Source organism: Pongo abelii, chromosome 16, assembly GCF_028885655.2.
Source record: "Pongo abelii isolate AG06213 chromosome 16, NHGRI_mPonAbe1-v2.0_pri, whole genome shotgun sequence".
In the NCBI taxonomy this organism is placed as follows: Eukaryota; Metazoa; Chordata; class Mammalia; order Primates; family Hominidae; genus Pongo; species Pongo abelii.
In genome coordinates this window covers 48,450,522-48,475,168 of record NC_072001.2, presented here as the reverse complement: position 1 = coordinate 48,475,168, position 24,647 = coordinate 48,450,522, and the positions used below count along the sequence as shown (strand labels likewise).

Below are 24,647 nucleotides of genomic sequence, written 5' to 3'. Positions count from 1 at the left end.
AAAAAATACAAAAATTAGCCAGGTGTGGTGACGCATGCCTGTAATCCCAGCTACTCGGGAGGCTGAGGTAAGAGAATTGCTTGAACCCAGGAGGCAGAGGTTGCAGTGAGCCAAGATTGCACCACTGCACTGCAGCCTGGGCAACAGAGCAAGACTCCATCTCAAAAAAAAAAAAAAACCACTCAAATACTTGGATTGCATGCCCACCCATATACCAATCTCTGCATCCAGGGGAATATAGTGGACCCTGATGGGTCAGTGTGGGTCACACATAACAGACAGAGGCAGAGCCCCTTGATTGACAGACCTGCTAGGAGTTATAGAAAGGCGCTGGGTAGTTCCATAAAGGAAAAATCAGAGTCCTGTTACCAAAAAGAGGAAGGAAATTGGCCCAACCAAAACAACAGATGTCAACTATATCAGTTATTAGATTTTAGTCAAGTCACTTACTCTCTGAACCTCTGTTTTTTTTCATCAGTAAAAGAGGCATGGTAATGATAATACCAGACCCATTACTCGGTGTAGTTCTTGTAAGAATCAAGCACGCATTATATGAACAGGATTTGTAAACTGTTGCAAGACACTATTGTAAATAATAACACCCACTAAACGAGCATTTATTATGGCTAGAAGAAATAGTATTATTTCTGTTATTAGTGCCTTGGATACATATATTCACTAACCTTAATGTGATCTCTTAAATAGACTTTAGGTTTCCTAAGTAACCATTCAACCTTAATTTGGCTTCTTATGTAGACTTCTCTGTTGAAATAAGAGGGACTAAATGACTTAAATGAATATTGGAGGGCTTGGCAATTCTATGTTTTATTAAAATTCACTTCTTTTATACAAATCAACTTCATACAATAGGCAGTTTTTTAGTGGTTAATGTCAACTGGCTAAGCTGGCAACTGAAGTTCCAAACCTGCAAAATTAGAAGATCAAGCTGTGAGGGATAGAGAACATCACCAATACCAGTGTTCTGCTTCTATTGGCAGGTGGGGTATCTTTTTTATTTTTTATTTAGTATTATCAAATCTGACAGTAAATGAATAGCCATAATATTGAGTGTTAATCATTTGAAATAGTATCAGTGTTTTTTAAACTATTAGTAAAACTAGTCACAAATGATGATTCATTCAAATAACTTTAAATATTATTCAAAAGACAGCGATTCTTCTTCCACTTTGGGGTTTTCACAAAACTCATTTGTTAATCTGATATGTAGATATCAAAGTAGCCATCAGTCATTATTACTTTATTCTCTATGTTATGGAAAAAGCGTGATTTTAATGACCATAGGCATCATATATTATTCCAGGACTCAGCTTTCCTTTTAGGATAGATTTATTTAAATTAGCTAGGAGATAGATCATGCTTCATTTAAAATTGCTAAAATAAGTACTTGCATTAGCTTTGCAAAATAGTCCTTTTTTTTTTACTTAAAATGTTCTCTTCAAAGTGTTTCAGTTACTAAATGTGAATTATTTCCAAAGATTCTCCAGACCAAAAGGTGAGATGATATCTTAAAAATTCAATTTCCTTATAATGTAATGAGGTCAATAATACAAAGAGTTCAGAGTCTCTGATTCCTTTTTCAGTTTAAAAATGCCAGTGGATCAAGTAATTTCTAAATTATTGCCCTAGTCTTTGGACTTCCTATAAATTTCTTGTCAACATTTTTTGAATTTATTTGTGAAACTGCTGTCTTTAAAATTATTCACTTACCTTCATTTTAAAGTATTTTTTCTAAACTGCTTATTTGATGTAGTAGATGAAAGGGTATATTTAAAGGCATTAATTTTTATTAACGGCTAAAGATCTCAAGATGTCATTTTTCCCTCTAAGTTTTCAGAAAAGTCTCTATTATGTGCTCCCAGAGGAAAAAATAGACTTTAAATTAATTTACTTAATAAAGAGATAAATATAGTCTGCCTGTATCTCATCATAAACTTAGGAGAACTAATCCCTGAATGCCAATGACTACTGCAGGATTTTATCAGTCCTGGTTTTCCTCAGTCCCACCGTCACCTTCCCTGCTCTGCCCCATACCACAGGGGCTGGCTTTCCTGGTCCCCGTGCCAGCTTGCTTCCAGCTGAGTTTGGCCAATGGGAGGCACTAGTAGAGGTTACAGCCTGGGAGATTGGAAGCGGGTGGTAAAGAAGAAATCAAGGTATTTCTCCTTCCTTTTTGCCTCAGAAGGCAACTGGAGCAATGACTGGCTCTCCCGTCTGGCCCCAGCTCCCAACTGGAGAATCCTGCTGTGAGTCCAACTTTGTCAGATATATCAGTCAGGGTCCAATCAGGAGAAAGAATGCAAATAGTAATTTAAACAGGGAAAATTTAATATAGAAATTTAGGCTAGGCACAGTGGCTCACACCTGTAATACCAGCACTTTGAAAGGCCAAGGAGGGAGGATTGCTTGGACCCCGGAGTTCAAGACCAGCCTGGGCAACATAGCAAGGTCCAAACTCAAAAAATAAAATTAAATTAAGTTAAATTAAATTTTAAAATATAGAAAGTTATGCACTATTAGAGAGATATTGGAGCAATGCAGTAAGAAAGATAATTCTAAAGAATACAAGAATAGCAGATATAAGGAGCAGTCACAACGCTGGGACTGAGATAAAGCATCCAAGTAAGATCTCTGCAACCTCACCAAGACAAAAATCCAGATCTTGTTGGAGATGGAATAGCCTTGGTTCACTAGATAGTGCAGCTGAGGTGCCATGCCAGAAGCACTTGCTGAGGTACTAAGAGAAGCTATCTACAGAGAGATACCAAACATTGCAAAGCTACCTTAGGCGATGCTGGGGAAACTCCCCATGGGGAGGTACTGTGTGCTGCCAGCTAGGAAATACTGCAGAAGCTGCATGCACCGCAGGAGCTGGGCACTACAGAAGCCATGTGCGTTGCAGGAGCCAAGTATTGCAGATGCTGTACATACTGCAGGAGCACCGGTGAGAGGAGCACATGGAAGTCAGGAAGAGAGAGAAAAAACCTTCCTCCTGCAATGTCTCTCCAGCACCATCTACCAACAAAGCTTAGTATCATGCCAGAAGAGAACTATTTACAAGGCCTATATTAGTTTGCTATTGATGCATAACATATTACCGCAAACTTAATGGCTTAAACAACACAAAGTTATTATTGCACAGCTCCCGTGGCTTAGGAGTCTGGCACATTTTGTCTGGGTACTCTGCTTAAGGTCTCACACAGCTGAAATCAAGGTGTCAGCTGGCTACATATTTATCTGGAGGATCAACTAGGAAGTGATCCACTTCCAAGTTCATTTAGGTCATTGGCAGAATTTAGTTCCTTGCAGTTGTAGAACTGAAGAACTTGTTTTCTTGCTGGCTGTCAACCAGGGACCACTCTCAACAACTAGAGGGTACTCTGGCCATGTCACCCCCTCCATGGGCCCTCTTAACTTTGAATCTCCTCACCCAAGAAGAGTCCTCTTTCCCCTTCAAGAAAGCACCTGAGTAGGTCAGACCCACTCAGGAAAATCACCCTTCGATTAACTCAAAGTCAACTGATTTGAGATCTCAATTACATCTTCACCTTTGTCATCTGATGTAACCTAATCACGGGAGTAAAATCCATCATGTTCACAGTCCCATCTACACTCAAGGAAAAGGGATTATACAGGACCTGTACACCAGGAAGGTGAGAATCTTGGGGGCAATCTTAGAATTATGACTATAGGCAATGAAGAATGGATTTGGAGTGAAGAGACAATAAATTGACGATTAGCATACCAGGTAACCCCTATCCCTGGGTTCCAGGAACACCACCTCTTCTCCAGCCAAGGGGACAGTGGCTGCCTGTTATTGCTAATCTCTCGATTGCCTCACCATCCCCTGTTGATTAATAATTATCAACAGTAACAATTCTCTATCATAAACTCTATTTTCAAATACTCAGAATAATTTATGTCTTCCTAGTTAGAACCTTACTAAGACAAAGTTTTGCTAATATCTTTTCACCCAGGTAATGTTAGCTAAAACCATAAAAATGGCAATGTCTGTAAATGTAACTGGGGTCTGTACTACCTATGTGATAGCTGTACCCTCTGTCTGAGCCTGCCTATACCCAGTCCAGATGTACCACTTCCCAATTACAGTGGGTTGCTGTTAGGCGTACCTGACCTTATGACTTGGTGGTTCAGAAGCTAGCTCATAATGGGCCCTTCTGGCCACATGGATGCATATTACATAATCAGAAGCTCTATTTCTGTCAAGGCCAGTAGCACACCAGAAGCTGATTTTTAAAAGGTCTATAAATTCTGTGTAGGTGCTGGGCCTTGTTCCAGATCCTAGGGTCAATGTGGGCTTGCCATAAACTGCACAAGACATCTTTTCCCACCACTGATACCTCCAACATCATAGGGGTTTCTCAATCTTAAGACCCAAGTAACAGTGCTGCCTGCACCACAGGCTGGACCTGCTACAAAGCCATGTCTTGCTCTGAAAAGCTTTCCATATTACACCATAAATGAGCTGGAGCTTGGTACATGCTGCCACCAGAACATAGAATTCTACCAGGTATTGCGTTTCCTTCCTAGTGATGGGAGATACAAGCTCAACAATGTATCCTTTACTTCAGAGGGGATGTCCTAGCATGCTCTCCACTAGAACTCTAAAGACTTCACTGAGTCTTGGAACACTGAATCTTCATAGGGTTCTCTCCCACTCTCTGGAGCACAAATTTTTTTCCAAGGCCACCAACATGTTGGTGATTTCTTGCTCATCCAATTCAATGAAGTCATAGTTACAATAAACCAATGTGATAATCTGCATCTCCAGGTGATCTAAATGCCTTTCTACTATATTATGTGAAAGGATGGAAAAGTTAACATAGCCCTAGGGCAGAAACATAAATTAATACCTATTGCGTCCATTCCCACATGAATGCAAGCTGATTCTTTTCTTCTTCTTCTTTCTGTTTTGTTTTTTTTTTTTTAATTGAGACAGGGTCTCACTCTGTTGCCCAGTCTGGAGTGAAGTGGTGCAATCTTGGCTCACTGCAACCTCTGCCTCCCAGGCTCAAGCCATCCTCCCACCTCAGCCTCCCAAGTGGCTGGGACTAGAGGTGTGAGTCACTAGGCCCAGCTAATTTTTGCATTTTTTTGTAGAGATGGTGTTTCGCCATGTTGCCCAGGCTCGTCTCAAGCTCCTAAGTTCAAGGGATCCTCCCACCTTGGCCTAGACCCATCATCTCACAACCATCTCTGTAGCCCTCTTTGTATCAGACTCCTCTGAAAAACAGTCTGTTTTTTTCTGCTTACTATGATAATCTCACCCACTTTGCATGTGATGGTTTAAGTGCTACTACCTAACCTCGGTTACATGATAGGATCCTATCATGCCCCTGTCTATTACGGAGCCCAGTTTTTACAATGACATATCTTACTTTTGTGGCCCTGGCCTACAGAAGATCACTGAGTTTCTCAATGATTCTGGTGCCCCCTTTTACCAGTGCATTCCTTATCCCTTTAATAAATGGAGTATCATCTAGATTCTTCTGCAGAACATAGCAGATGGGTTTTCCAGATTTATATATCTACTCTAGAAAGCACATATCTCTGAGCCCTTTACTCCTTTACTATGTTCCAAAGCAGTCTGAATTTTCTATTATATTTCTTCTAAGCTTTCTCAAAAACTATCTTGGCAGCAAGTTAACACTATTTCCCAAGGTGTTAAATCCTGTGTTATGGAAGAGTGCTCCCTTATCCATAAATTCTTCATCTCCACTGATCCAGCCTCCTTAGAATCCAGTTCCATATATTCACTCCCAGCTCCTGCCAATACATACTAGCTATATCCTGCAGCTCTTTTAGCCTGTGATCCATGTTTCCCTTAGCAGCTAAGGGAGGTGCTAGGGTACAGTGTTCCCTGATCCTAGCATTAGTCTGGTGGCCAGGTGGGGAAATGAGAGTTGATTATGGGAATGGATGGATGTGGTCTTATGCATTATGGGGATGATGCAAGGCAAAGGCCTCTATGTCATTTTTTAAAACTATTTACAATTTATTTAAAACTATTTAAAATTTTATTCTTAAATGAGCAACATTCAAAAAAGATATTCACAACTGGAGTCAGAGCAAGTGCAGAGACCCCAAAACAGATGGTTTTTCCTTAATTCATCAGGCTGGAGCAGAGTTTAAACCAAGCTGGAACCACTCAGCCACGGACTGCAGCATCCACTTGGTCCAGAGCTTGTACAAATAGGAGCCATAAACCACGACCTCAGTGAGGTCTGAAGATTTCAGAGCCTTCAACTCAAGCATGGCCTTACTCACCTGCTCAGTGTAAGGGATCTGTGACCCTTCTGGGCCATATGTGACTTCCAGCAGCTGTGTCTAGGCCTGAAACACCTCTGGATCTTCCAGGTCTTTGGGAACTTTCAACCACAGTGAGATATTTTTACATTCCGGGAGAATTCCCATCTTGCGACCCTCACAACCAACCACTCTCCCGCAGAAGCTAGGCCTAACCATCTACATCGTTTTAAGTAAAGTGGGATCATCAGCCTTTCACAGGAAGGACTGAGCTGCTTCTTCAGACCGAGAGGGTCCAGGGGAATCTGAGGATTCAAGATTTTCAAGTTTATCAACCTGGATTTTTCCATCTCAAGTCTCAGGATCCCACTCCCTCCCAGTAAAGACACTGATATTGATGTAACACACTTGGCATGGCTGAGGATTCACTCTTCTATGTATTTTTTTAATTTTTTGAGACAGGATCTCACTCTGCCACTATCGTGGCTCACTGCAGCCTCGACCTCCCAGGTTCAGGTGAACCTCCCATCTCAGCCTCCCAAGTAGCTGGGACTACAGGTGCACACTGCCATGCCCAGCTTATTTTTTGTAGAGATGGGGTTTCGCCATGTTGCCCAGGCTGGTCTTGAGCTCCTAAGCTCAAGGCATCCACCTGCCTCAGCTTCCCAACGTGCTTGGATTACAGGTGTGAGCCACCCACAGTGCCCTGCCAATTCACTCTTCTTTTTTTTGAGACGGAGTCTTGCTCTGTTTCCTAGGCTGCAGTGCAGTAGCGCAATCTCGGCTCACTGCAACCTCTGCCTCCCAGGTTCAAGCGATTCTCCTGCCTCAACCTCCCAAGTAGCTGGGATTACAGGTGCCCACCACCACACCCAGCTAATTTTTGTATTTTTAGTAGAGACGGGGTTTCACTATGTTGGCCAGGATGGTCTGGACCTCCTGACCTCGTGATCCACCTGCCTCGGCCTCCCAAAGTGCTGGGATTACAAGCATGAGCTACCACGCCTGGCCACCAATTCACTCTTCTATGGAGCAAGTTTAGCTCCTGTTTTAGTCCTGGGCCTTTTCAACTTTTGCTGCCATCTGACTTCAAGATTTGAGAGTCTACTTATTTCCTGCCTAGGAGACCCTCTGGCTTTCATATTTCATCTTTGTACTAGTCCATTTTCACACTGCTATAAAGAACTACCTGAGACTGAGTAATTTATGAAGAAAAGAAATTTAATTGGCTCACAGTACTGCAGGCTTAACAGGAAGCATGGCTAGCCTCAGGAAACTTATAATCATGGCAGAAGGTGAAGAGGAAGCAGGCAAGTCTTAACATGGCAGGGCAGAAGGGAGAGAACAAGCGGGGAACTGCCACACACTTTTAAACCATCAGGTCTCATGAGAACTCTATCATGAGACAGCACTGGGGGATGGTGCTAAACCATTAGAAACCACCCACATCAAATTGCCTCCCACCAGGTCCCACCTTCAACACACGGGGATTACAATTTGACATGAGACTTGGATGGGGACACAGAGCTGACACTCAAGTAGCTGGGATTACAGGTCCCCGTCGCCACACCAGGCTAATTTTTATAATTTTTAGTAGAGTCAGGGGTTTCACCATGTTGGCCAGGCTGGTCTCGAACTCCTGACCTCAAGTGATCCACCCACCTCAGCCTCCCAAAGTGCTAGGATTACAGGCGTGAGCCACTGTGCCTGACCCCAAATTCCCTAATATGACATTCAAGGGCCATCACAATCTGGTCCCTACCTAGTTGGACTATTGTTCCTCGACATTCACTGATATTCTGCCTGTTCTGATGGTTATTTTCTAGATACAATGTGCACTTCTATATCTTCGCACCTTTACACGTACTGTTCCTTCTTCCCAGAGTGCCCTATTTATCCTCTTTCATTATCAGAATTCACTGTCCAAATCCCAAGTCATATATTGCCTCATGTAGGAAGTCTTTCTTATTACCACTACAACCAGAATTAATGTCTCCCACCAGCCTTTGTTTATATCTCCAATAAAGTCATTTCCATAGTCTAACCCTGTATTACAGTTACTAAGTTTGTGGCTATGTCTCCCACTTGGTTGTGAACTTGTTACAGAAACGCCAGGGGTTCGGTCTAGGTCCTGTTGCTCACTGTATGGAATGTTAATCACTGAGACAATGAGTAGTGCCAGGGAAGAGGATTTAATTGGGTGCTGCAGCAGAGGAGAATGGGAGACAAGTCTCAGATATGTCTCCCCGACCAACTAAAATTGGGAGGTTTATGAAGCGGGGAAGTTGGGGAAAAAAGGAATTAGGGAGCAATCACGATGGATGAGGGGGACTGGCACCTCATTGTCTGGATGTGGTGATCTCATGAGTTTCAATTCTCTGCCTGAGGGTCAGTTTCCTGAGGAAGGAACTGAGGTAAGACAAATGTAAGTTTCAAGTCTTAAGACCAGGGAGAATCAATTCCTACATTTGTTCAAAAACCATAAATATTAGTTCTCTGAGACAATTGGGACAATTTCAAACTCTTTCAGGATTTGCACTGTCAAGATTTCACTCATCTTTAGATGTTTATTGCCTAATCCAGTCTCTTGCCCATGGTAGGATCTGTATTAGAGTACATATTCAGCTGCTGTAACAAAGATCAAGGTAACAATGGTTCAAATAAGGCAGAAGTCTATCTGTTCACACAGGGACATGGGGTCCTGGTCGCTTGTAGCTCTGTCACCCTTTGGGTACTGGCCTCATCTGTATGGTCCCAGAGGGCCCCAGCACATCCCCATGTCAGGAAGCAGGTTGGAGAAGGATTGGAAAGAGAGGACACATCTCCGTGCCATGACTTGGAACTGCATGTATCACCCCCACTCAAATCCCAAAGACCAGAACTTAGTCACGTGCTAGTCTTAGTTGCAAGAAAGGCTAAGAGATGCAGTCCTTCACTGAACAGCCACCAACACAGGTAAAACATTGGAAAGATGGGGAGTATTGATGGCTGGAAAGCAACTAGCAGTCTTGCTACAGAATCAGTGGGTGTTTGCTTTTAAAAATTACATTAAAAAACATGAACATTCATTTCACTGACAGAAGTATACTGGAAGATTGGGAAAGAGAAAAGGTAAGACAGAAAAAAAGACACAGTTGGAACAAGATAGCAAGATAGCTGCTGAGCAGCAAAGAGAAGAGAGAGATGAGATGAGAGAGAAGGAAGAAAGAGAATCAGCATGGCCTGCCCCATTGGCGTTATCAGGAGAAGCCCCTGGCTGTTTGGAGCCCAGTTCTCTCCCAATAGGATGGCCCTATATGCCTCAGCAAGGACTCCTTCAAAGTCACTTGAACCTACAATAGGATTCACATTTCTGGTGTGTCAGAAATAAGAAACAACTCAGGATTGTCACCACCAACAATTATTCCAAATAACTAGGTATCTCAACTGTTTAGAGTTTTCTTTCTTTAAAAAAAAAAAAAAAAACTGGTAGAAAAAAAACAACAACAGGGGGGTCTCACCTTGTTGCCTAGGCTGGTCTTGAACTCCTAGCTTCAAGTGATCCTTCCACCTTAGCCTCCCAAAGTGCTAGGATTACAGGCATGAGCAACTGCACCCAACTGAGTTATCTTTCTTTCAAGTACTATTTGCCCAAACCTTCTCCAGTTTTGGGAGTTGTTGGTGCATCTTCTGTTTCCTTGCCCTTTTCCTTCCTCCCTTCCTCCCTTCCTCCCTTTTATTTAAGGGGAGGAAGATGGCAAGGAATGGGAAGATGAACCCACAGGAAAAACTTAAGGAGAAATTGCTAGTCCTCCCTGCTTATACCATATTCTCTATATTAACCAAATTTTAAGTCTAGATTTGTTACTGGGACTATGGGATTGCCAATGTCCCTTTCATAATGCAGTATTTCTCTCTCTATTCCTTCCTCCACATTTCCTGTGCTATAAATAAATTAATATTCCTAGTCATTATATTGTTATAAAAGTTAAACATATTTCTTTCTTTCTTTCTTTTGTTTTTGAGACTGGGTCTTGCTCTGTCACCCAGGTTGGAGTGCAGTGGCACAATTATGGCTCATTGCCCTGCTGACTTCCTGGGCTTCTGTGATCCTCCCACCTCAGCCTCCTGGAGTTGCTGGGATTACAGGTACATGCCACCATGCCTGGCTAATTTTCTTGTGTATGGGTCTCACTATGTTGCCCAGGCTGGTCTCAAACTCCTGGGCTTACATGATCCTCCTGCCTCAGCCTCTTAAAGTGCTGGGATTACAGGCATGAGCCACCATACCCAGCCCTTTTGTGATTGTCTTGTTTCACTTGGCATAATGTCTTCAAGTTTCATCCATGTTGTAACATGCATTAGAATCTTCTTCCGTTTTAAGGCTGAATAATATTCCACTATATGTATACACATAGTGTTTATTCATCCACCTATGGGCACTTGGGTTGCTTCCTTCTTTTGATTATTGCGAATGCTGCTGCTATGAATATGGATGTACAACTATCTGTTCAAGTTTTTGCTTTCACTTTTTGGGGGGTCTATAATCAGAAGTAGAAAGGCTGGATCATATGGTAATTTTATGTTTAATTTTTTGAAGAAACACCACACCGTCTTCCATAGCAGTTGCATGGTTTTTGTTGTTTTTACTGTTGTTTTGTTTTTTTTGGGTTTTTTTTAGATGGAGTCTTGCCCTGTCGCCCAGACTGGAGTGCAGTGGCACGGTCTTGGCTCACTGCAACCTTTGACTCCCGAGTTCAAGTGATTCTCCTGCTTCCGCCTCCCAAGTAGCTGGGACTAGAGGCATGCGCCACCACACCCAGCTAATTTTTGTATTTTCAGTACAGACATGGTTTTACCATGTTGGCCAGGCTGGTCACGAACTCCTAACTTCAAGTGTTCAGCCCACCTCCGCCTCCCAAAGTGCTGGGATTACAGGCATGAACCACCATACCCAGCGTAGTTGCATGTTTTTACATTCCCACCAATGCACGAAGGTTCCAATTTTTCCACATCTTGCCAACGCTTCTAGGTGTGTGTGTGTGTGTGTATAATAGCCATTCTAATGGGTGTAAAGTGGAAAGTAGTAACTCCTTGTATGCAGATTTTTTAAATAGATAGGATCTTGCAATGTTGTCCAGGCTGGAATATAGTGGCTATTCACAGGTGCAGTTATCACCCACTCCTCAAACTCCTGGGCTCAAAGGATCCTCCTGCCTCAGCCTCCCTAGTAGCCAGACTCTACAGGCACATGGCACCGGGCCAGGTGTCCTTGTGGTTTTGATTTGCATTTGCCTAATAATTAGTGATGTTAAGCAACTTTTCATGTGCTTATTGGCCATTTGTATATCTCCTTTGAAGAAATGCCTATTCAAGTCCTTTGCCTGACTTTAAAAATTGGGTTGTTTGGTTTTTTGTTGTTGTTGAAGCATATTTCTTCTTTATATATTCTAGATATCAATGACTTATCAGAGCTATGATTAGCTAGCATGTATTTTCTCCCTTCCCTGGGTTGCCTTTATAATCTGTTCATAGTGTCCTTTGATGTACAAGTTTTTAATTTTGATGGAATCTAATTTATCTTTTTTCTTTTGTTGCCTATCCTTTTAGAGTTATAGCTAATAAATCATTGCTAAAATAATTCCACAAAACTTTTCCCCTATGTTTTCATCTGAGTTTTATAGTTTTAGTTCTCATATGCAGGTCTGTAATCCATTTTGATTTGCTTTTTGTATATGGTGTAAGGTAAAGTTCCAAATTCTTTTTTTTTTCGCAGGTGAATATCCAATTTTCCCAACATCATTTGTTGAAAAAGACTATCCTTTCCTTACTGAATGGTCTTGACACTCCTGTCAAAAATCATTTGACCATATTTTTGAAGGTTTATTTCTGAATCCACTGATCCATATGTCCTTCTTTATGCCAGAACCACACTATTTTGATTATTATAGCTTTGTAGTAAGTTTTGAAGCTGGAAAGTGTAAGAAGTCCAACTTTGTTCTTCTTTTTCAAGATTGTTTTGGCGATTTGGGGTCCCTGGAGATTCCTTATGAATCTTTTTTTTTTTTTTTTTTTTTTTGAGACGAAGTTTCCATCTTGTTGCCCAGGCTGGAGTGCAATGGCACAATCTCGGCTCACCGCAACCTCCGCCTCCCGGGTTCAAGTGATTCTCCTGCCCCAGCCTCCAGAGTAGCTGAGATTACAGACATGCGCCACCACGCCTGGCTAATTTTGTATTTTTAGTACAGACGGGGTTCTTCCATATTGGTCAGGCTGGATTTGAACCCCCAACCTCAGGTGATCAGCCCACCTCGGCCTCCCAAAGTGCTGGGATTACAGGCGTGAGCCACCGCACCCGGCCTCCTTATGAATCTTAGGATGTATTTTCCTATTTCTGCAAGAAATGTTTTTAGATTTTTTTTTTTGAGAGCTGCTGGGGGGTCTCATTGTGTTGCCCAGGCTGGTATTGAACTCCTGGCCTCAAGCAATCCTCCTTCTTCAGCCTCCCAAACTGTTGGGATCACAGGGGTGAGCCACCATGCCCAGCCATTGTTAGGATTTTGATAGGGATCACATTGAATCTGTAGTTCACTGTGAGTAATATTAACATCTTAAATAAGGAAACTTTTTGGCCAGGCGTGGTGGCTCACGCCTGTAACCCCAGCACTTTGGGAGGCCAAGGCAGGTGGATCATTTGAGATCAAGAGATCCAGACCAGCCTGGCCAACATGGTGAAACTCTGTCTCTACTAAAAAATACAAAAATTAGCTAGGCCTAGTGGCGTGTGCCTGTAATCCCAGCTACTCAGGAGGCTGAGGTAGGAGAATCGCTTGAACCCAGGAGACGGAGGTTGCAGTGAGTCAAGATTGCACCATTGCACTGCAGCCTGGAGGACAGAGTGAGACTCTGTCTCAGAAAAGAAAAAAAAAAAAAGAAAACTTTTTGATGATGAAAAAGTTCTGTATCTTATGATGATAGTTACATAACTACACGTATTTTTCAAAGTTCAAGGCTGGGCATGCTAGCTTACCCCTATAGTTCCAGAAGGGAGGCCGAGGAAGGAGGATCACTTGCAACCAGGAATTCAAGAGTGGCCTGAGCAATGCAGTGAGACCCTGATCTCTACAGAAAAAAAAAAAAACAATTAGTCGGGCATGGTGGCACATGCCTCTAGTCCTAGATACTCAGGAGGCTGAGGTGGGAAGATCACTTGAGCCCAGGAGTTCAAGGCTGCAATGAATTATGATCGTGCCCCCGCACTCCAGCCTGAGTGACACAGTGAGACTCTGTCTCTAAAAAAAAAAAGAAAAAAAAAAAGTTGGGGGCGGTGGCTCACGCCTGTAGCACTTTGGGAGGCTGAGGCGGGAGGACCACAAGGTCAGGAGATCGAGACCATCCTGGCTAACATGGTGAAATCCCGTCTCTACTAAAAATACAAAACATTAGCTGGATGTGGTGGCGGGCACCTGTAGTCCCAGCTACTCGGGAGGCTGAGGCAGGAGAATGGCATGAACCTGGGAGGTGGAGCTTGCAGTGAGCCGAGATAGCACCACTGCACTGCAGCCTGGGTGGCAGTTCGAGACTCCATCTCAAAAAAATAAAAATAAAAAAATTCATTGCACTGTACCCTTGAAATGAGTACATTTGATTGCAGGTAAAGGATACCTCAAAAAATTGATTAAAAACTTTAAAGGCTGGGTACAGTATTTCACACCTGTAATTCGAGCACTTTGGGAGGCTGAGGCAGGCAGATCCACTTGAGCCCAGGAGTTCAAGACCAGCCTGGGCAACATAGCAAGTCCTTGTCTCTTACTAAAAGAAAAAAAATGTGGCTGGGCACGGTGGCATTCACCTGTAGTCCCAGCTACTCAGGAGGCTGAGGTGGGAAGATCACTTGAGCCCAGGAGGTCACGGCTGCAGTGAGCTGTGATCCCACCACTGCACTCTAACCTGGGTGACAGAGTGAGACTCTGCCTTCCCCCTGCAAAAAAAAGATAAAAGGAAAAAACTTTAAAAAGATATCCTGAGCCTGGGCAACATAGCAAGATTCGTGTCTCTACCAAACATTTAAAAATTGGCCAGGCATGGTGGCACACACCTGTAGTCCCAGCTGCTTGGGAGGCTGAGGCAGGAAAATTGCTTGAATCCATGAGTTCAAGTCTACAGTGAGCTATGATTGCAACACTGCACTCTAGCATGGGCAACAGCGCAAGACCCTGTCTCAAAAAATAAATAAATAAGTAAAAAAAAAAAGAAAAAAAAGATTTTGTGGATTGTGTGCTGGAGAAGCTTGTGTCACTGTGTATGGGGCAGAAAAAACACCATGAAAAGCCTGCTCTCTCTAGCCAAAAGACTCAAACAGGGCAGCCCAACAAGACAGAAAGCTGAGCACTGAGTCACAAGACATAAGATCTCTCTCTATGGCACCAACACAATTTACAACATCCTCCCTTGACTTTTGGGTATTGTATTCTCTGACATTCTATCTTTTCAACCACTTCTTCTAAATCTGTCCTAAGCCTTAGTGTCTTCTAACTATCAGTAGGCTTCAGCCTCACTTAAATGAAGTGAGGCTGGTGAAAACCTGGTGCCCTAAATGTGACTCTTCAACCAGCTACATCCTGCATCCAAACCCAGGAGCAGGCTCTGAATTATGCCTTCATCTTCAGGACTCCTTGCATTTGTTCATATAGTCCACTTAACCTGAAATGCTCTTCTCCATCCATCAAAATCCTTCTTAACCTTCAAGTCCCAGCTGATGGACTCTATTCAGCTTCCTGAAGTCCCTCAATCAGAACACACTGCTTCTTCCTCTGTGTCCTGGGCTTCTAGCACAGAGGGTCAGAATGAAACAAGCCCAGGACACAGAGGAAGTGAATCTGTTTATTTTATGTGCACCACCTGCCAATGCCCTAGACATATATTTGATGGATGAATAAATGAATAATTTGATCTTTGTAAAGACTTCCACAGGAGATAAATTAAATATGGGAGATAAATATGGTCCCTAAATATATGCACAGGGCTGAGAAGATGGGGGAAGCCTAAAAGTAGATGTTAGGTGTAGATCTCAAGGTGTTCTCATGGGAGGAAACCTAGAGGTGCTGGTGAAGGGTTGTTGGGTGTGTACATTGGTGGGGGTGGTAGAGGACTATGTAGAGATAAAATAAAAGATTCAGAATGGCTGATATTTCAGGAGATGGAGGGGACAATGAGAAAGGGTGACCATGCCTGTGACCAGTTCTTGCCTTTTGGATAGGTACCCCACCCCACACATACCTTCGCTATTTTTATTTCATATTGTTTCTTTAAGATTTCTTCATAAAACAAAAATACTCCTGAGCATGCAGCTTCTATCAGCTACATTTTAGTTACCAGTTGAGCCAGTATGTGAAAGCCAACTCCTATAGGAAACAGAGTGTGATGGTCAGCTTTATGTGTCAATTTGGCTAGACTACAGTCCCCTGTTATTCAATCAAACACTAATTTAGGTGTTTCAATGAAGGTAATTTGTTGATGTGAATTAAATCCATAATCAGTTGACTTTACATAAGAGAGATTATTCTAAATAATCTGAGTGGGCCTGATTCAATCAGTTGAAAGTTTTTAATTGCAGAACTAAGGCTTCTCTGCAGAAGAAGAAATTTATCTGTAGCTAACAGCTTCAGCTGGTGTCTAAGAGACCAGGCCTGCTCTTCTAGGGTGTCTTGCCAGCTGCCACCATCACATAAGCCAATTCTGTGCAAAAACTCTCTTAATGTATACTTCTGGCTGGTTTTGTTTGTCTGATTGAACCCTGAGGGTTGGAGCTTTAGCATAAGGAGGCTTGCACAGAGGAATAAAGGAAGAGAATCAGGCAGCAAAGGGAGTGCTGGCAGGGGAGTTGATTTGATAATTTTGCCCAAGGCAGGTATTATTTTGGTGAAAAAAAAAAAAAAAAAGAAAGACAAAAAAGACAGGAGCCAGAGGAGACAAAGAATTCAAGAATGAAGGTGGAAAAGGTGAGGAGACTGGCTATCCCACAAACTCACTCTTCTTCAGCAACTTCAGTTGTTGGCAGTGCAGGAGTGAGGGAAAGGGGGATTGACTTTCAAATAGGATCTATCTGCAGACCGCTTGAAAGTTATTCTTCATACAGTGCAAGCTCACTTTGCCTTCTTTGTGCATTTTTTTTTCCCAAGCCAAACTGTATCCAGCTTTATTAAAGATAATTTCCATAAAGAATCATGGTATTTTGGGCAGGACATGGGCAGACAATCGTTAACAGTATACGATAACTTTCAAACTCCCTTCTTCAATGGACTACCAAAAATCAGAAAGCCACTATAAAATCCAGTGAAGTCTTCATCTGATGCTCTGAACCGGGAAAGTTTAGTGAGGGTTGACATTTCACATTTAGCGTGCTGTTTCATAGCTTTTCATGAACCGACCCTGGCTTTCAGGAAGTGAAATGAAAATGACAGAATTTGTCTGAAGATCCACAACCTAGAAACAGGAACCACTGCTCTTTTGAGGGCAAAGTCCAGAATGCCTGACACACTGGTAACCAATTATTGGGGGTCAGGTCCCAGAAGATGTCTGGGTTTAAGGGATTTAAGTCTATTCTGAAAGGTAGAAAGAGAGAAGAGGACATAAAAAACGAATTTGTTTTTCCATACCACAAGGCTTTTGTACCAAGGTAGCCATGTGTATCAAAGTCAGGGAATCTCTCTTCCTGGGACCCAAGAGGAGGTCTCTCAAAACCAGAAGGAAAAGGTGTTTTCCCCACATCAGTCCAGCTTCAGGGGCTATTAGTGACATATGGCCCTTCCCCCCAAAACAACAATGAAGTATTCTGTGTACTAACAACATAGCTTAAAAAAAAAAAAAAGCTAAATAAAATCTGCATTTTTATAAAACTTGATTAAAAAATAGTATTTCAAACTGTACAGTCACCAGAAGTACACAGTTATCAAAAATGCACACACTTCACTTGGCATCTCCAGCACCTTCAGCTTTCTGTGCCTAGTCTGTTTTGGCATCTCCATTTTCTGCAGGGTTATTCCCCTCCTTGCCAGCATCAGCTTTTCCCGTTTTCTCTTTAGGTACCTTCTCTCTCTTCTTTGCAGAGGCCTTTTTGGGCTTCGGCTCTGGCTTTGGAGGAGCAGGTTTAGCAGACAACCCATGGATCTTCTCTGCGGTTCCTACTTAACCTTGGCTTTCTCTCCTTCAGCATCCCCTTCAGCCTTTCTCTCGGGCATGGTGGCAGCGACGGTGGTAGGACATAGGTGCTGGGCAGCGGAGCGTGGGCTTTGGTCGGTCTAGGGGTCATCGCCTCTTCTTCACGCTGCTCCCGTTTGTGCATTTATATTCTTTCTTGTAACCAGAGAAGTAAATGCATATCTTTGCAACTAACACTTCCAGACTTATCTGCAAAATCAAGTGCACTAAATAAATAAATAAACAAATAATCAATCATGGGTCCTTTTTAGATAGTGTTTCCCCCTAAATTCCATGAATAATCTCAGTAAATTTTGATAAATACTGGTAGGTATTGTAAACTAAATGTGTATTTTAATAATTCAGATGCAAGAAGATCTAAAGCTGGAATAAATTAGATGTTTGGATAAATATACACTTAGGTCAGCTAATAAAAAGATGGCAATGTATATGAGCTTTAAAAGGAAGAAAATGGCCCTTGACTCTGGTACAGCCTTCAAGGGACTAGCAGAAGTCAAGTGCATGGGCTTGACAAAAACCAGAAATAAGCAAAACATTAGAGATCCAAAACTGGGCAAACCTATAATTGTAAATTGAAAATAATCTGCAATTGGATGAGAAATGTAAAAAATAGGCTAAAATTTTTCATATACAAATTAAATAAAAAGAAATAAGTTGAGATAAATTTGAAAATCTTTGTGGTAAAAATTTCTTCTGAAAGGAACAAACTATAATATACACCACACATGGATAAATCTCAAAAACATGCTGAGTGAAAGAAGTCCACACTAAAAAGTGTACACTGTGTGATTCCTTTTATATAATGATCTAGAACAGGTTAAAACTCATTTACAGTGGAAACTAATCAAAACAATGGCTAGCTCTGGGGGAATGGGGATGCGGAAAGGGATTGACTGGCATGGGTAAGAAGGAACTTTCTAGCAATTATTAGTCATCAGGAAAATACAATTAAATGCAAATTAAGACTATGATGAATTGCCACAATTAAGACTACAATGAATTACCACAATTAAAACTATGCATAAGGATAGGCACATACATCAATAGAATTGAGAGTCCAGAAATAAATCCATACATTTATGGTCAACTGATTTTCCACAAAGGGATCAAAGCAACTCAGTAAGGAAAGAACAGTCTTTACAACAAATGGTGCTGAGACATCTGGATATCCACATGCAAAAGAATCAGTTTGGACCATTTCTTCACATCATCTACAAAAGTTAACTCAAAGGGGATCACACACCTAAATGTAAGAGATAAAGCTATAAAATGCTTAGGAGAAAACACAGGTGTGAATCTTCGTGACTTTGGATTAGCCAACAATTTCTAAGATACAATATCAAAAACACCAGCAGCAGCAACAACAACAACAACAATAAAACAGATAAATTAGAATTCACCAAAATTAAATGAAAAAAAAACCCACCTGACAATACCAAACGTTGGTGAGGTGAGGAATGATCACTCATACTTTCCTAATGGAGGTGTAAAACGATATAAACACTTTGAAAAGTTAGCAATTTCCTACCAAGTTAAACATATATCTATCCCATAACCCAGGAATTCCACTCTCAGCTCTTTACCTAAGAGAAACAGTGAGTACCTATGAATATTCTTACAAAATTCTTTCTTTTTTTTTTGAGACGGAGGCGTACTCTGTCACCCAGGCTGGAGTGCAATGGCACGATCTTGGCTCACTGCAACCTCCGCCTCCCAGGTTCAATCTCCTGAGCAGCTGGGATTACAGGCACCTGTCACTACACCTGGCTAATTTTTGTATTTTTTATAGAGACAGGGTTTCACCATGTTGGCCAGGCTGGTCTCAAACTCCTGGCCTCAAGTGATCCACCAGCCTCAGCCTCCCAAAGGAAAATTATTTTTATGAAGAATATTGTTGACTCAGTAGCCCCAGTGCAAGGAAGTTTCTCAGGCAAGATGACAGCAAAGAAGCTCTGGTGCTCCCTCTTTGGGGGAAGAGTTCAAGCTTAGGATATCTCTTTGGAAGTCTTTATCAAAATACCCAGCTATCAAGAATAGTCAGTAACCTCTTTTTTTTTTTTTTTTTTTTTTTTTTGTTTAAGGAACTTATCTGATCTTAGAAACTAAGCAGAGTCGGGCCTGGTTAGTGCTTGGATGGGAGATTTCTTGGAATACTGAGTGCTGTAGGAAGGCTAGGCATCGTGGCTCACACCTATAATCCCAGCACTTTGGGAGGCCATAATGGGAGGATTACTTGAGCCCAGGAGTTTGAGACCAGCCTGGGCAACAGAGTGAGATGCTATCTCTACAAAAAATAAACGAAAAATTAGCCAAGCATAGTGACATGCCCCTATAGTCCCAGCTACTTGGGAGGCTGAGGTGGGAGGATTGCTCGAGCCCAAGAAGTTGAGGCTGCAGTGAGCCAAGATGGCACCACTGTACTCCAGGCTGGTCAACAAAGCAAGACCCTGCTTCAAAAAAAAAAAAAAAAAAAAAAAAATTCACTGCAAAGAGAGAAAAAAGAAAGATAAATTGACCCCCATAATTGTGCTTAATCTGCCCAAAAGTTGAACTGAAATGGGATTATCGTTCCTGTTCTGGTTACCAATTATTACATAACAAGCTACCCCAAAACAATTTTGTAGGTCATGAATTTAAGCACAGCTCAGCTGGAGAATTCTGTTCCATGAGGCATTGGTGGAGGACACTTGGCATTGATCTGGCACGTAGAGTGGTATGGCGGGTCCAAGCTGGTTTCCTTCGTATTTCTGATATCTTGGCTAGAAGACCAGGCTAAACAGGGATTACTGACCACAGCATCTACACATTGCCTCTCTAGCACAGTGGCTCAGGGTAGCTGGACTTTTTATGATGACAAGAATCTATGAACAAATGTCCTAGTTAACAAGGCAGAGGCTGCATGGTCTTCTGTAACTTAGGCTTGAAATTCACATAGCAACATTTCTGCCATACTCTATTAGTCAAAGCAGTCATGAATCCACCCAGATTCAAAGGAAGGGAATATAGATCCCACACTCAGTGGGAGAAATGTCAAAGAATTTGTGATCATCTTTTAAAACCATTACAATCCTACTAGAAGATCCTTTAATAAAACACTGTACAGGCCGTGTGCCCTGGCTCTCATAAGAGCCAAGTATAAAGGGAAGAAAAGGTATAAATAACCTGGTATTGCTGGGGACAAATCTGGGCTGGGAACAGAAAAAGGAAATATTTTGCTACAAGTTCCTTGTCTTGGCTATGATTCCTGGTACACCACTATGGAAACATTAAACAATCAAAATTGTACTGCCAAGCAAATCTTTTTTGCAGGGTGGGGTTGGGGGAGAACATTTTGCACGAGATGGAAAAGAGAAGTAAGGCAGGGAGTCTTCATTCTCTAACCCTGTAGTCAGTGAGCATTAAGTATCTTTCTGTTACTAGGACTAATAAAATAACAATATGTTATATTTATTTATATATTGCTTATAATTTTCAAAGGCTTTCATAGGTTATCCCATTTGATCTTGGCAATAATACTGTGGAAATAATATTATTAAAATCTTCATGAAACAGATGAAGATACCAAGGCTCAAAGTCAATAATTTCATTGCCAAGGTCTCAAAAAGATTATAGTTAAGTACCAGGGTAAATCAAGACCCAAAGTCCAGAATTCCAAAGTGTGGTTCAGATACCTTGTTACAGTCATCAAATATTAATTCTAGATTTGGGGATTTAAATCCCATGCATTCTGGTGACATATGCTCAAAACCAAGCAGAGAAAGGAAATCTAACAATATAAAAAGAAACATGAGTCAGATTTTGGTCAGCTCTGTGGTGATGTTAAGGCACAAGAGTGGAGTGATTTGATTCATAAACTTCCCTTCTGCAACAATACCATGGAGCAGAGAACCAGTGAATCTCCTCACTACAAATCAGTGTAAGATACTGACTCTCATACATAACACAATACAACCACATTTGGGCTCTTTCATGGCATGAAAAGAAAAGGAAAACACTCAGAATCACTTTAGCTTTGAACCTGCAGAATCGTCCATATACATTCATATTCAATGCACATGCTCCTTGAAAAAAATCAAACAATATATAGAAGTATAGAAAGTGTCAGGCCTCTGAGCTCAAGCCTGCATGTATACATCCAGATGGCCTGAAGCAAATGAAGAATCACAAAAGAAGTGAAAATGGCTGGTCCCTGCCTTAACTGATGACGTTACCTTGTGAAATTCCTTCTCCTGGCTCAGAAGCACCCCCACTGAACACCTTGTGACCCCTGCCCCTGCCCACCAGAGAACAACCCCCTTTGACTGTAATTTTCCACTACCTACCCAAATCCTATAAAACGGCCCCACCCCATCTCCCTTTGCTGACTCTCTTTTTGGACTCAGCCCGCCTGCACCCAGGTGATTAAAAAGCTTTATTGCTCACGCAAAGCCTGTTTGATGGTCTCTTCACACGGACGCGCGTGACAGAAAGTAATCAGCCTGGCACAGTGGCTCACGCATGTAATCCCAGCACTTTGGGAGGCCGAGGCAGGAGGATCATGAGGTCAGGAGTTCAAGACCTGCCTGGTAAATATGACAAAACCCTATCTCTACTAAAAATACAAAAATTACCTGGGTGTGGTGGCACACACCTGTAGTCCCAGCTACTCGAGAGGCTGAGGCAGAAGAATCACTTGAACTCAGGAGGTGGAGGTTGCAGTGCCACTGCACTCCAGCCTGGGCAACAAAGCGAGACTCCATCTCAAAAACAAAAACAAAAACAAAAAAAAAAAGAAAGTAAATAAAATCTTTCTCTCCTCCCTACTCTTTATTCCTACACTTTGGTATATATCCTTACAGTTTGGTGTGCGAGTTTATCTACACACACACACAAATTTGAAATAAATAGTATTATTCTAGTATCATTCTGCAATGTGTTTTTCTTACTTAAAATTTGTATAGAGGTATCTCATTTTTTTCTATTGGCTACACAGCATTACATATGACTAAGCAATCACTCATTGATAAAATATTTTTTACTTCATTTTATTTTTCTATTTTAAAAATTTTTTTTAGGCCCAGCACAGTGGCTCACGCCTGTAATCCCAGCACTTTGGGAGGCTGAGGCAGGCAGATCACAGGGTCAGGAGTTTGAGACCAGCCTGGCCAACATGGTGAAACCCCATCTCTCTACTACAAATACAAAAATTAGCTGGCCATGGTGGCACACGCCTGTGAACCCAGCTACTTGGGAAGCTGAAGCAGGAGAATTGCTTGAGCCCAGGAGGCAGAGGCTGCAGTGAGCCGAGATTGCACCACTGCACTCCAGCCTGGGCGACAGAGCAAGATTCTGTCTCAAAAAATAAAATAAAATAAATTTGTTTTTAATTTATAGAAGTAACATTTGCACGTTTGAAAAATTTAGACTGTACCGAGTTGTCTTAAATGAAAAACAAAAGTCTCTTGCCACCAATCTCCACAACACCCACACTCCACACCCATTACCCAGAAGATTTATTAATAGTTTGTTTTTAAGTTATATTGTTGATTACCATTGAATCGGTATATGTAATATACTTATATTTGTTTTTCTTGATTTATTAACTGTAAATATTATCTATTGACTCATCACAATAAAAAATTAGGAATGGTTTAAATTAATGAGTTCAACACAGAATGAAATATGCCTTTTGGCTATGAACAGTCTCAGCCTGAAGCTAATAATGAGTCATTTTTTGTGGTAACATAACTTGGTGGCTATAACCAATATTTTTCTTACAGAAATATCATAGGCTGGGCACAGTGGCTCATGCCTGTAATTCCAGCACTTTGGGAGGCTGAGGCGGGCGGATCCCTTGAGCCCAAGAATTTGAGACCAGCCTGGGGAACATGGCAAAATCCTGTCTCTACAAAAAGTACAAAAATTAGCTGGGCGTGGTGGCATATGCCTATGGTCCCAGCTACTCAGGAGGCTCAGCTGAGCCCAGGGAGGTCAAGGCGACAGTTAGCCGAGATCACGCCACTGCACTCCAGGCTGGGTGACAGAGTAAGACTCTCTCTCAAAAAAGAAAAAAAGAAAGAAAGAGATATTGTAGCTCAAAGGGCAGTAATAATTTGGATTTAGATACAGATGAATTCCTCCAGGAGATGGAATATCTCAGTTCACATCACGGCTCTGCTTTCAATTAACTCTGTGACTGTGAACAAATTACTTAACTTCTCTGTGCCCTAGTGTCTTGTCTCTTTAAACAGAAATAATAGCTATCTCACAGATCTGAAGGAGGATGAGATTAAACCATGTTTTTCAAAACAATTTGTAAACACAAAGGAGGTTTTGCTTTAGCCATCTCTGTTATTCCAGGAGGCTGGTGTTGGGCAAACGGGCAGAGAGTTTGGGCCACCAGGTCGAGAATCCTCATACGGTCCTGCTATTTCTCAGGTTTTGAAGCGGCTATGTTGTCTGGAGTTTAAACCTGGGGTTCGTCGTCACGTGCCAGGAAGATTTAGGACACGTACACACATGAGAAGTTTAGGAGCGGAGGTTTAAAAGGCAGAAGAGAAGAGAAAGAGAAACAGCTTCCTCTACACAGATAGAGGTCTCCAAGCAAAAAGGACCAGCTGGTGGTGAATGCCCCAAGTTTTATAGCTCAGTTTGAAGAGGCGGTATCTGATTTACATAGGGCTCACAGATTGGTTGGATCAGGTATGACGTTTACATAGTGCGCCAGGAAGGCTGGTCTCCCCACCCTAATCTCATGCAAATGGACTTCCCAGTTGACCTGCGCCATCTTGTCTGCTCCTTGCAATACACGTGGCTGGCAGAGAAGGGAAGGTGGAGCCTCTATTTTGAAAATGCCTAGTCCTTAGTTCCTGCTAGCATGCACCCGTGCAAGCTCCCAGCTTGCAGGCTGCTCTTTGCTAGAAAATGATTTGGGGCTGCTTTTCATTAAAAAGAAAAGCCTTAGGAGGACTCCCATGCCCTTAGTATCTGCCTAAGTAATCCCTTAACTCCTATGTCAGTTTCAGCCCCTAAGACATCTGATGGAATGGAAGTGCCAGGAGGAGTGGAAGATGAACCAGCAGTTAGGTTAGCAGTGTCTGTCTCTCATGTATCCCAAGAATGACAGTTTCTAAAGCAGAAGCTGGAAGCAGCAGAAATAGATGCCTTTTGCCATTGGTGGTAGC

General features: G+C 42.0%; 1 protein-coding gene and 1 pseudogene across 6 annotated transcripts in view; both read right to left on the bottom strand.

The window, feature by feature from the left end:
- Positions 1–24,647, bottom strand: part of BLOC1S6 (biogenesis of lysosomal organelles complex 1 subunit 6) — an 85,886-nt gene that overhangs the window by 33,711 nt on the left and 27,528 nt on the right. The window lies entirely within an intron of this gene.
- Positions 17,152–17,668, bottom strand: LOC100452025 (putative Dresden prostate carcinoma protein 2; annotated as a pseudogene).